This window comes from Platalea leucorodia (assembly GCF_965183815.1).
Source record: "Platalea leucorodia genome assembly, chromosome: Z".
In the NCBI taxonomy this organism is placed as follows: domain Eukaryota; kingdom Metazoa; phylum Chordata; class Aves; order Pelecaniformes; family Threskiornithidae; genus Platalea; species Platalea leucorodia.
Window position 1 is genome coordinate 63,370,350 of NC_138858.1, and position 13,573 is coordinate 63,383,922.

The 13,573-nt window shown below is 41.3% G+C and overlaps 1 protein-coding gene across 8 annotated transcripts in view; it reads left to right on the forward strand.

The window, feature by feature from the left end:
- Positions 1-1,473: 1,473 nt before the first annotated feature.
- The window catches only part of FER (FER tyrosine kinase), a 201,410-nt gene continuing 189,310 nt past the window's right edge, over positions 1,474-13,573 (forward strand). For all 8 annotated transcript variants that reach the window (XM_082337550.1, XM_082337551.1, XM_082337552.1 and 5 more), the window contains exon 1: positions 1,474-1,513. The gene's annotated coding sequence lies outside the window, so the exon portion shown is untranslated. The remainder of the gene's footprint in view (positions 1,514-13,573) is intronic.

A 13,573-nucleotide genomic window follows, 5' to 3' on the forward strand; every position in this document is an offset into this window, starting at 1 on the left:
GTAGCCAGGTGGGGGTCGGTCTCTTCTCCCAAGTAACAAGCGATGGGACAAGAGGAAATGGCCTCAAGTTGTGCCAGGGGAGATTTAGATTAGATATTAGGAAAAATTTCTTCATGGAGAGAGCAGTTAGGCATTGGAACAGACTGCCCAGGGAAGTGGTGTAATCACAGACCCTGGAAGTATTCAAAAAACATGTGGATGTGGTTTAGAGGGACATGGTTTAGAGGTGGACCTGGCAGTTAGGTTCACAGTTGGACTCGATGATCTCAGAGGCCCTTTCCAACCTTAATGAATGGATGAGGTACAAAAGAAGGTAATTCTTTCTCATTTGATAAACACGTAAATAAAGGAAATTATTGCTATAAGATGTTTTGGAAGAAAAAGGCATAAATGGCTTAAATAGAGGTAGAAAACTGCACACTGCAGAGTTTCACTAGTGCTTTTTAAACATTCTGGTCTAAAAGCATATTCTAGCTTAGAGAAGCCATGGCCTGGAATATGATTGCTCTGCCCACATCCTGTTTTTTTAGACTCCTTCCTAAATACCAGTGACTGGCAACCCCTTGAGAAAGTGTATTTGTCTGTAACTCTGTTATGGGGTTCTTATGTCCTTCTGTATGTATGAAATGCATCATGGTATCAGACTTTGCTATTACTACTTAATTAAATTGAATTTTTCATTTTCTTTAAACACAATCTGTTACAAAAGACAATATACAACACTTTAATATTAATGAAATTTCCCTCAACCTGTTGAGTTAGTCTCATAATAGCACTTTTTTTTCTTTTTCCCTTCTTTTTTCCTTTCTCCCCCACCTTTTTTCCTTATTTTTCCTTTTTTTTTTCTTTTTTTTCTTCTTTTCTGCTTCTCGTTACCTGTTCCTGATGCCAAGTTGACAAAGTAACAAAACATCAGACTCCTTGTCTATCTGTCCATAACCTGCAATGTCCAGGAGTTATTTTCTCAGGATTTGCCATCTTTGAGTCTCATACACTTCTTTCATGTTCACACCTACATTTCCATGATCAAGTAATAAACAGCACAGAAATTATACAAATACTTTAAACCCAGTGTACATCGTATCGCAGTGTTGTAATTATTCAAATATTCCTTACCAGTGATTAAACCTTGCATCTAATCCTCTCTGCCCATTCTCCACTAACCCTAAGGTATTTCTGGGCGTGTCTTTTAAAACAAGAAGTTGTGAGGAAAACCGTTGCTGGGAAACGGACGCACCGCGCGCCGGAGGCGAAGAGAGGCGGGGAAGCCCCGCCCCCCGCGGAGCGCCACGGCTCCCTTCCAATCGCGCCGTGCCTCCCAGCCGGGAGGCGGCAGCGGTGGCGCATCCTCCCTCGCTGACTGGCCGCCAGCTGCAGCCGCGTCAACGGGAGGCGGGGAGATCCTGGATTGGCTGAGAGGGAGCGGGGAGCCTGGCGCTGATTGGCCCGCGCCAGTCACGTGGCGCTGGTGGGGCCGTGACGCCGGCGGTGGCGGAGGGGCTCGGCTTGTCAGGTAGGTGTAGGTGCCGTGCGCGGCGCGGCGCCGCCGCCGCTGGTCCCCGCGCCCCGGGAGCGGCACCCGGCCCAGGGGGCGGCCGCCCCCACCCCTTTCCGTGTCCGGCCCGCCCGCCCGGCAGGCAGCCGGGGCGGGGGGCGGGTAGGCCCCGGGCGGGGATTTACCTGCGGGTGGGGCGGGGCGGGCACCGGCGCCGCTTGCGCTTTCCTCTGAGGGGGCGGCGGCGGCGGCGGCATCCGGTCGCTTCCTGCGGCGGTGGCGCGGGGAGACGTCAGGGGCGCCTCTCGCCCGGCGGCGGCTCCGCCCCGGCGGGGCCGGCAGCGCGGCGGGTGTGGATCCCCGCCCCTGGGGCTGCCGTCGGGCCGGGGGCGCGGGGCCCTGCGCGGGGTCGGGCCGGGCCGGGCCGGCGGGGTCCGGGCTCTGGGGCGAAGGGAGGAAAAGGGCTGAGTCGGTCCGGTTCCTGCGGCGCCTGCCCCCGCCGGTGCCTGGCGTGTCTGTGCCCCTCCTGTGCTCCGGCTGCGCCGCGGCCCGCTGGCCGGGCTGTAACTGCTACGGATAACGGGAGGACGCGCCAGCCATCCGCCGCTTGAAAGTTTGTGATGTGTGCCCTCCCCCTCCTCCCCCCGCACCCCCCCTCCCCCGCCAAATAAATGCAACGCCTCTGGTTTTGGTTTTTTTCTCCTCCCGCCCCGTGACGACGCTGTACACTTTAGCGGCTTTCTTAACTTATACATTAGGTTAAGAGCCTGCACTGTGGCCTTCTCAGTGCCACTGCCCTGGCTTTTTTCATGTGCTTCTTTATGGTTTGTGTATTTGTGGGTTTGGTATCTGCAGGGTTCCTAAATGCTCACATAGTTAGTATTTGAGAACAAAATACATAGAAAGCCATTAAACATCCCTTTTCATGTTGGAGTATGTTTCTGTTTTGTTTGAATTTATATGAGCATACACCTTTGGAAGTGACACATCCTATGTGAACACCTAGGGTTTTGTTACACTTTTAAACAAGCCAACTTGTCTTCTGTTTGCAGGAAAGCAGGAGTGCTTTCCAAGTAGTTGACGTAACTTTTCCCTGCTTTGTAAGAAACCTGCACAAAGTAGCTTTGATGCTCTGCTGTATTTTAATACAGCTTCTTTTAACAAGTTGCAATGTAAGAAAAACCTGGGTGACATCTGAAACTTTTTGACCCAAAGAATTTACTAGGTATTATTTTCAGTTAATTGTACCTACTAAATAACATATAATAAAGAGATGATGGATACAGTTTACTACATGTATGTGCTAGTCTTTGGAAGACTCAAGGAGGTGGGGCATTCATTCTTCTAATCTGCTCACAGTCAAAGCAAATTGGAAATAATGGACATATTATATATAGGTTGAGTTACAGTAATGATTATTGTTGGTGAGACAAATGTATGTTCTCCCCTTTATAAATTCGTTTTTAATGTGTTGAAGCAAATTGTCAGTACCGTTAGAAGTTTAAAATACACACACGTGGAACGTTAACCACAGAAGAGTTGAGCTTTGGCGATATTTCTTTGAAGGAGAAGATCAAGTCTTGTGTGTACAAGGTTACGTTTTAACTGAGCGGAAGTTCTGTTAACAATCAACAAGATCCCTTCCTGCTTTCCTACAGCTATAACTTCATGTCACAAGTGAATCTTTCAAGGAAGGTTCTTCTTCGGTTCATATTTGGATTGCCAGGGTATAAAGTGATCCTTTAGAAATCATTCTGAGGAGACACTTGGAAGTAAAGACGGGCCGAAGAAGGGGCAGGAGGATTTTGAAGTAGAGTAATACAATGGAAGATAAGACAGGTCTTCTTTAAGAGAGAGGGAGAGGTAACATTTGCTTCACTGGAATAAAGAGATTTAACACGGAGAAGGAAGACCTGACTACATGGGGTTGCACTGCGGTTAGGTAACGTGGGATGTATTTCCATACTTAAAAATGTTCAGAGTTCAGTTTAATCCTTCATGTGAAGGAGAGGAGAGGTGCTTTGGTGATACGAAATAGGTTTATGTCTGACGGGAGCTGGGGGCAGGCGTCTGGTGGCCTGCTCGTTGTCCATGCGGAGACCCCCTCCTCCTGCCCAGCTTGCCACCGCCACTTGCTGCCACTTCTCCTCCGTGTTCTTTCAGCTGGGAAGCAGCAGGGTGAAGGAAGGTATGTTGCCGTGTCAGCCTGAAGGCGGAGAAAGCTGGCAGCAAGCCCAGAGTTGCTCCGTACAAGGAGATGGGCTAGCAGCATGAGGTCATCATTTCACAGGGAGGAGGTTTTTTTGCAGTGTGTGGGAAGTGGGCCTTGGAAAAGGAAAGGAGATTCTTTTGCTTGGGGTTGGGAGGAGGAGCAGCAAGAGAAGAGGAAAGCCTCAGTTCATTCCAGCAGGAAGTAAACTGTATATATGCTCCTATCTTAAGATAAAACTGTCCACTTAGTACTGTCTTAATTGTAGTGTTGATGTATTTGCCTTATAGAAATGGATTTTGAAAACTAAGTGGAGAGGATTATTATACAGTAAAGATAGTACTGGAATTGTTGAGTATTTGCCATTTTATTAGGGAGTTAAAGGGTTTAAAAGACTGTGTATGTAAATACGCAGAAGGTTTCTGCTGTGTAACATTTGCCTTAGGTAACCGTAGCATTTCTTTGGAAATATTTATTTTGGAAACTTTTTTAAGTAGTGAATCAGTTGAATTTGTAGCTTTGTTTCCAGAGTTTGAGATAAGATAGTTACCTTTCTTTCTAAGAGCTATGTGTGTGGTCGTGTACAGTGCATAAGAAGTTTTGGAAATGGTTTTTAAAAAGCAGCAAGGGCACTTCTAAAATGGCTTTTTTTGTGTTTGGGTTTTTTCTTTTTTTTTTTTTTTTTTTTTTTTTTAAAACACCTTCATGGGATGGAGGATTTGATTCCTGTCATCTCATAGCATGAAATCATATTTGAGAGCATGGCTGTAATCTTTTCTAATTCCTCCTGCAAATTTAAATGCAGACTTCAGGTTGGTTTTGAGTGTAATGAGTCTAAAGTAATAAAGTCCTGTGTGTTTCTTTGAGGATGATAAAAATAAATTGCCAATAAATTAAGACTTAATGCTGTTATTAATCTAATGAGTGAATTGTACTTCATTACATCACTCTACGTTGGATCTCAGATTACCATTTGGTCTGTAGTCACCAGCTTCCTTTGCATTGCTGCCATTCTGCACTAGAGGGAAAGTGCCAAACGGTTTAACCACATACAATTTCAAACTTTTTTTTTCCACATCTGAGCTTGTTAACTAACCAGCTCACAACACACAGATGAGTGTCATAGCAGTGTGTAGAGGCAGCTCTCCATACTCATAACTGTGCTGTGGTTCAGTTACTGTTTTCTGGCCAGTTGTTCAGGTTTGTCAGAATTCCTGATCTTTGAAATGTATTAGTCGGCTTGTTAGAACACAGCTCTGGCTGCTTAATCTTGTCTATGTTGTGAACATCCACCTTGAGCAGTGAGGGTTATTTCGTTAGGTTTTCTGATATGGTTGCTTTTATTTTCTGCTGAGGGGAGAGTTACTACTTGGGCCAGATCTTGCCCTTATGTTGTTGATAGGGTGAACGTGGACTAACAGCAGTAGTTGTGTGCTGTGAGACGTTTCTGTGACGTAGCTCTCTATTAAGACGATCACATGAAACTTTCAACTGTGAAGGGAGAAGTAAAAACATTGCATGTGTAATTTTAATCTGTCCTTTAGGTATGCTTTACAGTATTGTGTGCACAATACTGTAGTCCATTTCGAAACCTGTCTTACTAAGTGCTGGTAATGAAAATACTTAAAGAATAACTACTTAATAGTTTATCCTGTATTAGGCATTTTTCTGTATGGTATTCAGATCTTGGTCTGAAGACTGTCCTTTCGCAAGCTCTCTTGTAATTGTCATCATTTGATCTTGGAGTCTCACAACCTTTTTTTCACATTATGGTTTTGGAAGCGATTTGTTTTAACATGAGGAACGAGACATTAAGAAATTAAGCTTAAACATCAAAATAAATTACCATAATTAAGACCTAATGAAAAATCAATTACCTTTTAAGTAGGGGCAACCTGTGAAAAGTTTGTTAATTGTTGCATATTATGTAAGCACTCTTTGCCAGGAGCAGAAATAGAATCCAGAACAGTGTTAAAGTGCATTAATCACGAGCCCTTTGTTCCCTGAAATTGCCTGTTTAGAAACTGGGAGACATACAATTACAGCAATGAGCGTGATAGAGTCGTGAAGATGAGCCCCACTGACAGAATGCTGAATCATCCCCAGAGCACTCCATCCTCTGTAACAAATGAGTCAGGAATTGATGGAGAAAAGCACTGTGGAAGTAATTACATGATCACATAATGCATATTCCAAAGAGGGTGGCATTTAAGTTTTCATCCTCAATTTGTGAATCTCTTAATTTCGGTACTTGATTTGTCAGCTTTGCTGCTTTTCTCCAGCTCTGTTTATGCCTAACTTTTTGCTTTAGAAAAATTGGAAAATCTTATTCCATACGTTGACAGCATATTGTAACTCACATGGTTTGTCGTCACATTTATAATGTTTGCTGTTTGAACTGAGAATGGCAGTGATAAGTTGTTTTTCTCTGTGACCAGAGTGCGAAAGGGCATAGATTTAATGGTTATTTAATAAAAGCAGGAATAATTTTAATGAATATTTAGTGCTGTAATGCTCAGACAAATAACATATTAATAATGTCTCAGCTGGTGGAGGTTGTTAGCCACTGGGCTAGTAAATCACAAAATTCACCCTTGGTGAACCTATAAACAAATAAGAGTAGGGTCTTAGGATAAACCTTCTTACTCTTTGAATACCTAAAGCTTGTCCTATCTGCTGTTAAATTGTATAAGTTTGGTAAAATCTGTTCAGTGCAGTGTACTGCCACTGTGTCTGTTAAAATACAGCTTTTGCGAATTATGCAAAAGCTTTCTTTAATGTTCTGAGTTTCTTTCAGATAGCATCAGACTTCCTCATTGTGGCTTCTGCTTTGAAATGTTCACGAATGTAAAACAGTACCCCACAGTATTTGTATCCCAAATAAGTTTCAGGAATTCCAGATGAAGGGTGCAGTCAAGTGAAGTGCTAAGTTTTAAAAATGTGACAGCTTGAACACTGTAAATAATGGTATTTTAAAACAATTGTGCTAACCCTTCCACAAAATGTTGTGAGAATTGCTTTTGTATCCAATTTTAGGGAAACTCATATAACTTTGGAGCACCTTTTTCCTGATTAAAAGATATAAAGCATGGAATCAGAAAAACACACACTTGTTTATTGTTGGTATATTTATTGTACGTTGGTGCTGTGAATGGTGTGTTTTCTCCTGAGGAAAACAGCTTTTTCGTAATTTCCGTAATATGGTTGTTTACCAGTTCAGCAGATGTGATAACTGAAGTTTACCAGATAAAAGGAAATACCTGATTCGCCAAATACAAAAAAATGTTAGCAGTTCAAGTGCATAGCTGAAAAAAGCAAAGAACTGTAAAGAGAAGTCTGTAAAAAAGATAGGGGAAGGCCTTTTAATACTCATTTCTGCCTTTTGGATTAGGCGAATGTTGAAATTGGAGTGGGAAATCTCTCATCAATGACTGTGTTAAGTAAATCTGAGGCTACTATTTTAACAAATGTAATTGGCATCTAGATCATGTAATTTATCTAAATGATTCTTTTTTATATGAGGAGGTAATTACACACATCCTTATTGAGGTCAAAGTCTCAGTTTGATTCAATCCTTGTCTTCCTCCACGGCCTCTTAGTTTTCCATGCTGCGTGCTTTCTAACTCTGCTTTTCTGGAGCCAGCTGGTACCCTCTCAAAGGAAACCTGCCCACAGCTGATGGGGTTGTTTTCTCCAGACTCTGCTCCAGCCACAATATGGATACACACTGCAGCAGATTTGTGTCCTATGCAGAACGGTCTTCCAGAGGTATCCTATCTCTCTATGCCTTGTGTCCTCAAACCTAAAGGTTCATGTTTTCACAAAGCATGTGGTGCATACCCTTCGTATCATGCTGCTAAAACATCATTCTGATGGGCTGTGACACAGTGATCTTTTGTGCTCTAGTATTTCATCACCAAAGGCCCCCCAGCCAGACGTGGGCAGCCTAGTGGAGATGTAGGGATTTGCAGTGTGGATGTGGTTAGTCTGCTTTCAGCGGGTGCGCGCTGCCATTTTCAAAGCAGTGATTAAGCAGATGGATGTTAACATTTGGCTGTTACAATAGCATGGCTTGTGTCCCTCTACAGAATTTTTCTCAGATTAAGTTGGGATTTCAGGTTTAAAGATGCAGTCATTCAAATTCCCTTCAACTATCTCAGTACAGTAAGGCAAGAATTCTAAGGGACCTAAATAACCCTTGCCTACAATACAAACATTATTATAATCCCTATTTCTTTTTTTTTTTCTGGCGAATATCCATGAATGGTGCTATGTCCTGAAGAACATTGGCCTCATAAATGAAAAGTTAGCTGCTTGGTATCATTTCTGGAAAGAATACTTTTGATATGCAGAATGAAAGACTGGGGATAGAAAAAAAAACCCTCTTGCAATAAAGATCAGTTAGGCTGAATCTTATGTGTGCACATGAGTTTCCATGTGAAGAGTCCAAGCATGTATTTTTTTGCTCATGTGCACTTCAGTACCATTTTTCCAGAGACATGGGAGGTTAAACATCCACAGCTTTTAACTGTTTGTTATAACATCCAGTAATTAAAGCTTGAGCCATTTATATGTTTTCAAATGAGAATAATACCCTTCAGAAGGAGTGTTCTTTATAACTGGCAAGGCTGATGATACCCAAACAAAACTGACTGGATCTAAAAAGATAGAGTAGGTTTCTTTATGTATCCTGGAAAGTTAGCCCTGGTATATATTTGTAAAATGTATGTATTAAAATTTGTTAGGCACATCAACTGTTTAAGAAGGTGCAAATGCATAGTTCAGTTATGCATCTTTCTGGTGACTCTGCCTTTATAGTGAGAGTAACTGTATCCCATTTAACAGAGAGACTTATCACAGTGAGTATCTTTTAGGATACGGAGGGTGCAAAGGAAAAGTCATTCAGCTAAGGAACACCAAAGACTTGAGGCAACACCTTCCACTGAACCACACAATATGTTCTATTTCCTGCAGTATATCAGTCTGCAATATCAACTGTTGGGAAGGGACAGGACTCTCTTCCTCATGGACCTGTGTGCCTTGTGGGCTGATTTTTTGTACAGAATACTGTGTAATTGAACTACATTAAATGTGATACAATGGTGCCAAGGAGATAAGTGACCTCAAGAAGACTGAATGAACAGTGAGTTAACTAAGTAGAGGGTTTAATGAACCAGAAGGATGCAATTAGTTTAATGAAGGAGGAAAGAAGAAGCAACACCCTGATTGCTCTTTGAATTTGTTTTCAAAGAGCGATAAATACTTGGAACTAGATTATGTTTTTCCTGAGGAGACCAGTATTGTCATACATTACTGACTAATGGCAGATTTTTAATCTAATTGTTTTGGCTGCAGCAAGAAATTCTGGCTGATGTTGGGCCATAGGAAGAAATTAAACTGCCTCTAGGCTTCTAAAAGTATTTCGCATCCTGTGTATTTCTGTTTTTCTATGGCTGTCCTTAAATTTCAAGAGGTAATACAGTGCTTCTGGAAGAAGGTCCTAGCAGTATTCTGGATTTCTAAGTTGAAAAGTGTAATGGAAGCTAGGAGAGTTTTGGGACCTGAAATCTTTCCAAAGAGGAGTTTTACATGGTCTTTTGTGATGATGAGAGACCCTCAGTACTGCATCAGTATTCTTCCCTCCTCTGTCTTCCCTGAAGAGGTACTTCAGTAAGTGGCCTCGGGATTGAGGGTTTGCGCTTGGATTTTTTTTTGTGCGTGTGCATGTTCATTCTGACTTGCCATGTATTTATCTCAAGGCAGATGGATATCAAGATATGAAACGTTGCTTTCAGAGATTTGGGTTTTTTCCCAAATAAGGAAGACTGCTTCCTGCCTTTGAACTGGACAAGTCAGCATCTAATTGAATGAAAGAAGGCAAATAAATTAACTGTGCATAGACTAACTCATTAGTAAACAAGGTTATACAGCTGTTTTTTAATTTCAGTGTTGACTCTTGCTGCCACTTTTCCTAGCAGTTGTTTGCATATTCACTATTCATCTAAGACAAGAAATCTCTTGAAAATGCAATACTTCAGTTGTCTTTTGTTGCTCTTGTTTGTTCAGAAGTTTCTTTAATATGCTATATAATATGCACTTTAAGATGAGCCTGAGTCACTGCTGCATGTATTTAGTTTTTTTCAGTTTGTTGACAACTTTTGGTCATTTTAGCATTGTATGTTTCTTTATAATTATAGAACAGTCCTATCCTTTAGCCGGTAGACTTTGTAATGGAGTTGGAGATACCGGAGCACAGTGCCTGCCACATGAGAATAATTTTTATCAGCCTCATCCTGCTCATCCATTTTCTGTTAAGATCTAGCCTGGAGATAAATGTTGCAACACTGCAGAATTGAGAGTTCAGTGCAAATTCATTGGTCAGGTACTCTCTATTGTGGCCGTGCTTTTCTTTGACTTTCCTTGCAGCCTGGAACTTAATTTAAGTAAAGTTTAATTCTTGGAAAAACACAGACAGGAAAGCTTTCTTTACTTGTAAGCACGTGAAAGGTAACAAGAAACTAGGTGCATTTACCCTTTGAAAGCAAGGGGGATGTGTGTCTGTACGCAGCACTGCCTTTTTCAGAATTAACGAGCATGGCACTGAGTCCTGAGGCATGGTGGCAGTGTGACTTGTGGCAGCCAGCCTAGCTCTGCTCTTCCTAATCTGTAGCTGCCTTCACCTTCTTGTACTCTTCTGCCTGGTGAGATTCAGTCTCCAGCATCTGCCTTGCTATTTACCTGTGACTGTGAGGTAGAAAATTCTACAGGATGGAAGCAAAACCGGTTGAGTAACTGCACCTAAAGAGCACTTACTGCATGGTTTACTACCAAATGGCAGCTCTTCCTGTTGCACGTTTTTTACAGGAGGCCTGAGATGATAAAATAAAGGGCATGCTGAGGAAGTTTTCAGGCCATGGGGAGCTGGGAACAAATGCAGGTGTGGTGGAGAATGAGATTACTATTTAGAATAATCTTGACAAATAGGAGACATCATCTGGAACAAAGCAGGGTGTCAGTGAGCACAAAAGCGACATACTCTCTGTAGGCTCGACTGTATGGGTACGTGATGGGGGAAGAAACAGGGTATGGGGCAGTTCTGTGGAAAAGGACCTGGAATTTTTGGATCACAAACTAAGAACGACATAGTATCATGCTGTTGGGAAGAGGTTAAAGCATTTGAGCAGGAGCTCAAAAGTAATTTGAAGTAGTCTCTTTGCTCTTCTCAGAGTCGGTGGGGCCTGCAGTACCCCACTGTTTTAGGTTCTGAACTCTAAATGAAATGGGAACCTATTGGAGGGTGTTCAGAGGACAGCAGTGGTCTAGGAAATGATTTAAAATAAAAGATTAAAAGAATTAGAATTGCTTAGTCAAAAAATAGGATATTCCGGTTGCAAAGAAGTGGCTAGTCTCTTCTCTCTATTTCTCAGTCGCGGGGTGGTGAAGGTGAGATTTGGTCATTGAGAAACTTTTTTTCTTGTGGTAAGGGCAGGAGAATACTAAATCAGATAGCCTGAGAAGACGAAGTCTTAACAAAAATCTTTCTGCTATAGATAAGTATATGTGGTTCTTTGTTGGAAGGGGAAAGAATTAGATGGTGTCTTTTGACTGTAAGCCTTACATCTACGTGATTGTTAGCGACGTACTTCCATCATGTCTATTACTACCATCTACATGTGTGAAAAGAATTCCAACAGGTAAATGAAAACTTTATATATCCAAAAAAAGGAAGTGTGTCTTGTAATTGTAGGCAGAGGGTCTGAGAGTTGTTTTCTGGGCTTTTATCTGGTGTTGGGTTTTTTGGTTTTTTTTTTTTGGTACTACTGACAAGTGTAAATCTTATTCTTTGATGAGCTCACTGCTTCTTATTTGCATGTATTTTTAATAAGATCACAGCTGCAAGAGCTGCTAGGGAAAACTGGTCTTCATATAGCTGCAGGGGTAAGAGAGTGCGAGTGCGCTGTGTGAGGATGTTTGTACGTGATCAAGTGAAGTCTGTCTAGGTCAGTACTTGCTGCTGTCAGATAAGAAGGGGCTGTTGGCACAAATGTAGAATAATAGTTCCTGTCCTGCTGTTCAACAGATCTGTTTTTTTCATGAATTCTTATAATAATTTTTGAACCTGTTTGTTTCTTGGTCTCAGAAATGTCTTTAGGCATTGAATTCTCTCATTGAATTATTTACTAGGCAAAGAAGTACTTAAGAGCATCTTCTTAAAATTTCATTTGATGTTCCCATGTTCTTCTGGGAAACAGTTCAAGCATCTGACATACCATGCCACTTTGTGCTATCATGATTATTTTCTTTTGTACTTTGATCTGACACCCCATCATACTTATCTGTTTTGTGAGCTAAAAAATTCTCTTTGCTTCTTTGTGCAGAAGCTGCTCCATACTCTGATCAATATTACCTATATTTTTTTGGTGCTTTATGTTCTTCATGAGATAGAATATTTTGAAGGTATAGGAACACCATGTATGTATCAGCAGTGTAAGAATATGTTATGTTCTCTCTTCCCTTCATTAAAAAAAAGTCTGATATTCTAGATGGTTCCTAACGTGACCACTTCAAAAGCACGGAACAAATATTTTTGAAGATGTATGTTCAGAGACTACCAGACCTTTTTCTGGTTGTGGCATTAAATGACATAGAGTTCTCTCTCCCAGTGTGTTACACTGCATTTACTGACATGTGACTTCATCTGCTGTTTTATATGCTTGTTGCTCAGTATTGTGGGGTTCTTCTGTGAATTTTTAATGACATGTCAGTTTTGATTGCTCATAATAATTTTGTATAATTTGCAAGCTTAAGCATAGATGATACGTGAAATGACAGATATGCAGGTGACTGTTCTGAACAGCAGCCCAAGTCCTGGCACAGATTCTGGTGAGGCTTCTGACTCTCTGCCCTGTGAATCTTTGTCTCTTGAATCTTCCCCTACAAGGTCTTCACTTCTGTAACAGCTTCCTGTGAGAGACATCAGCAGAAACTTTTTAGAAGTCTTTTGTTCACTACCACTTCCAACACCTTTATACACAGGATCCTTGATTCCGTCAAAGAACTCTTCAAGTTGCGAAGCATGACTTTCCTCTACAAAAGCTGTGTTGTTTTTTTTCTCTCTATTATTCCAGTCTACAAATTCTTCAGTATGGTTTTAGCCACCTTGCCCGTATGGAAGTCAGACTGTCTTTGTTGTACTTCTCCTGATTGCCTTGTTAAGCTCTGAAAAAAAATAGGTATGTTTTCCACTCTCCATTCCTCTTTACTTAGGTCACCTTAAGCCTAAATTTTTGCAGAATTAATAGTTTGGCAATTTCATATTTGATGCTTTAACACTTCAGCTGAATAGCATCTGGCTCTGGTGAATTCTTACTATTAATTTGATATCTTAAAATGCTCCTCTGGTGCTTCATTTTGAGAAAATGCCTCATGTATCGCCAGTCTAAAGAGGATCTGGAATGGGATTGGCTTTGACTGTCTCAGCAGTAATTTCAGAAAACAACCGATCATCTAGGTTTTCTGCTCTATCTTCTTTTAATTCTTTCTTTTATATCTTCATTATCTAGTGGTTTATTGTATTGAGGTAGCAAGCTATCTGTAAGTATCAGATTCTACTATGTTTAAGCTCAGAAACAGCAACAGGAATTTTGTAACATTTTATTCTCTCTTACAGATGGCTGTGTAGTTCACTGGCAAGTTTTATTATACTACTGTGTACTAGCTAGTATACACCTAGCAATTAGACCAGTATTGGACTTGTATTACCAGTTTTAAATTCTACTAATGACCTGTATGCATATGAAAATATGCACATTGATAAAAAGTCAGCAGTAATTGGACTTCTGAAGAAAAGTTGGGTTTGCATTTTATTT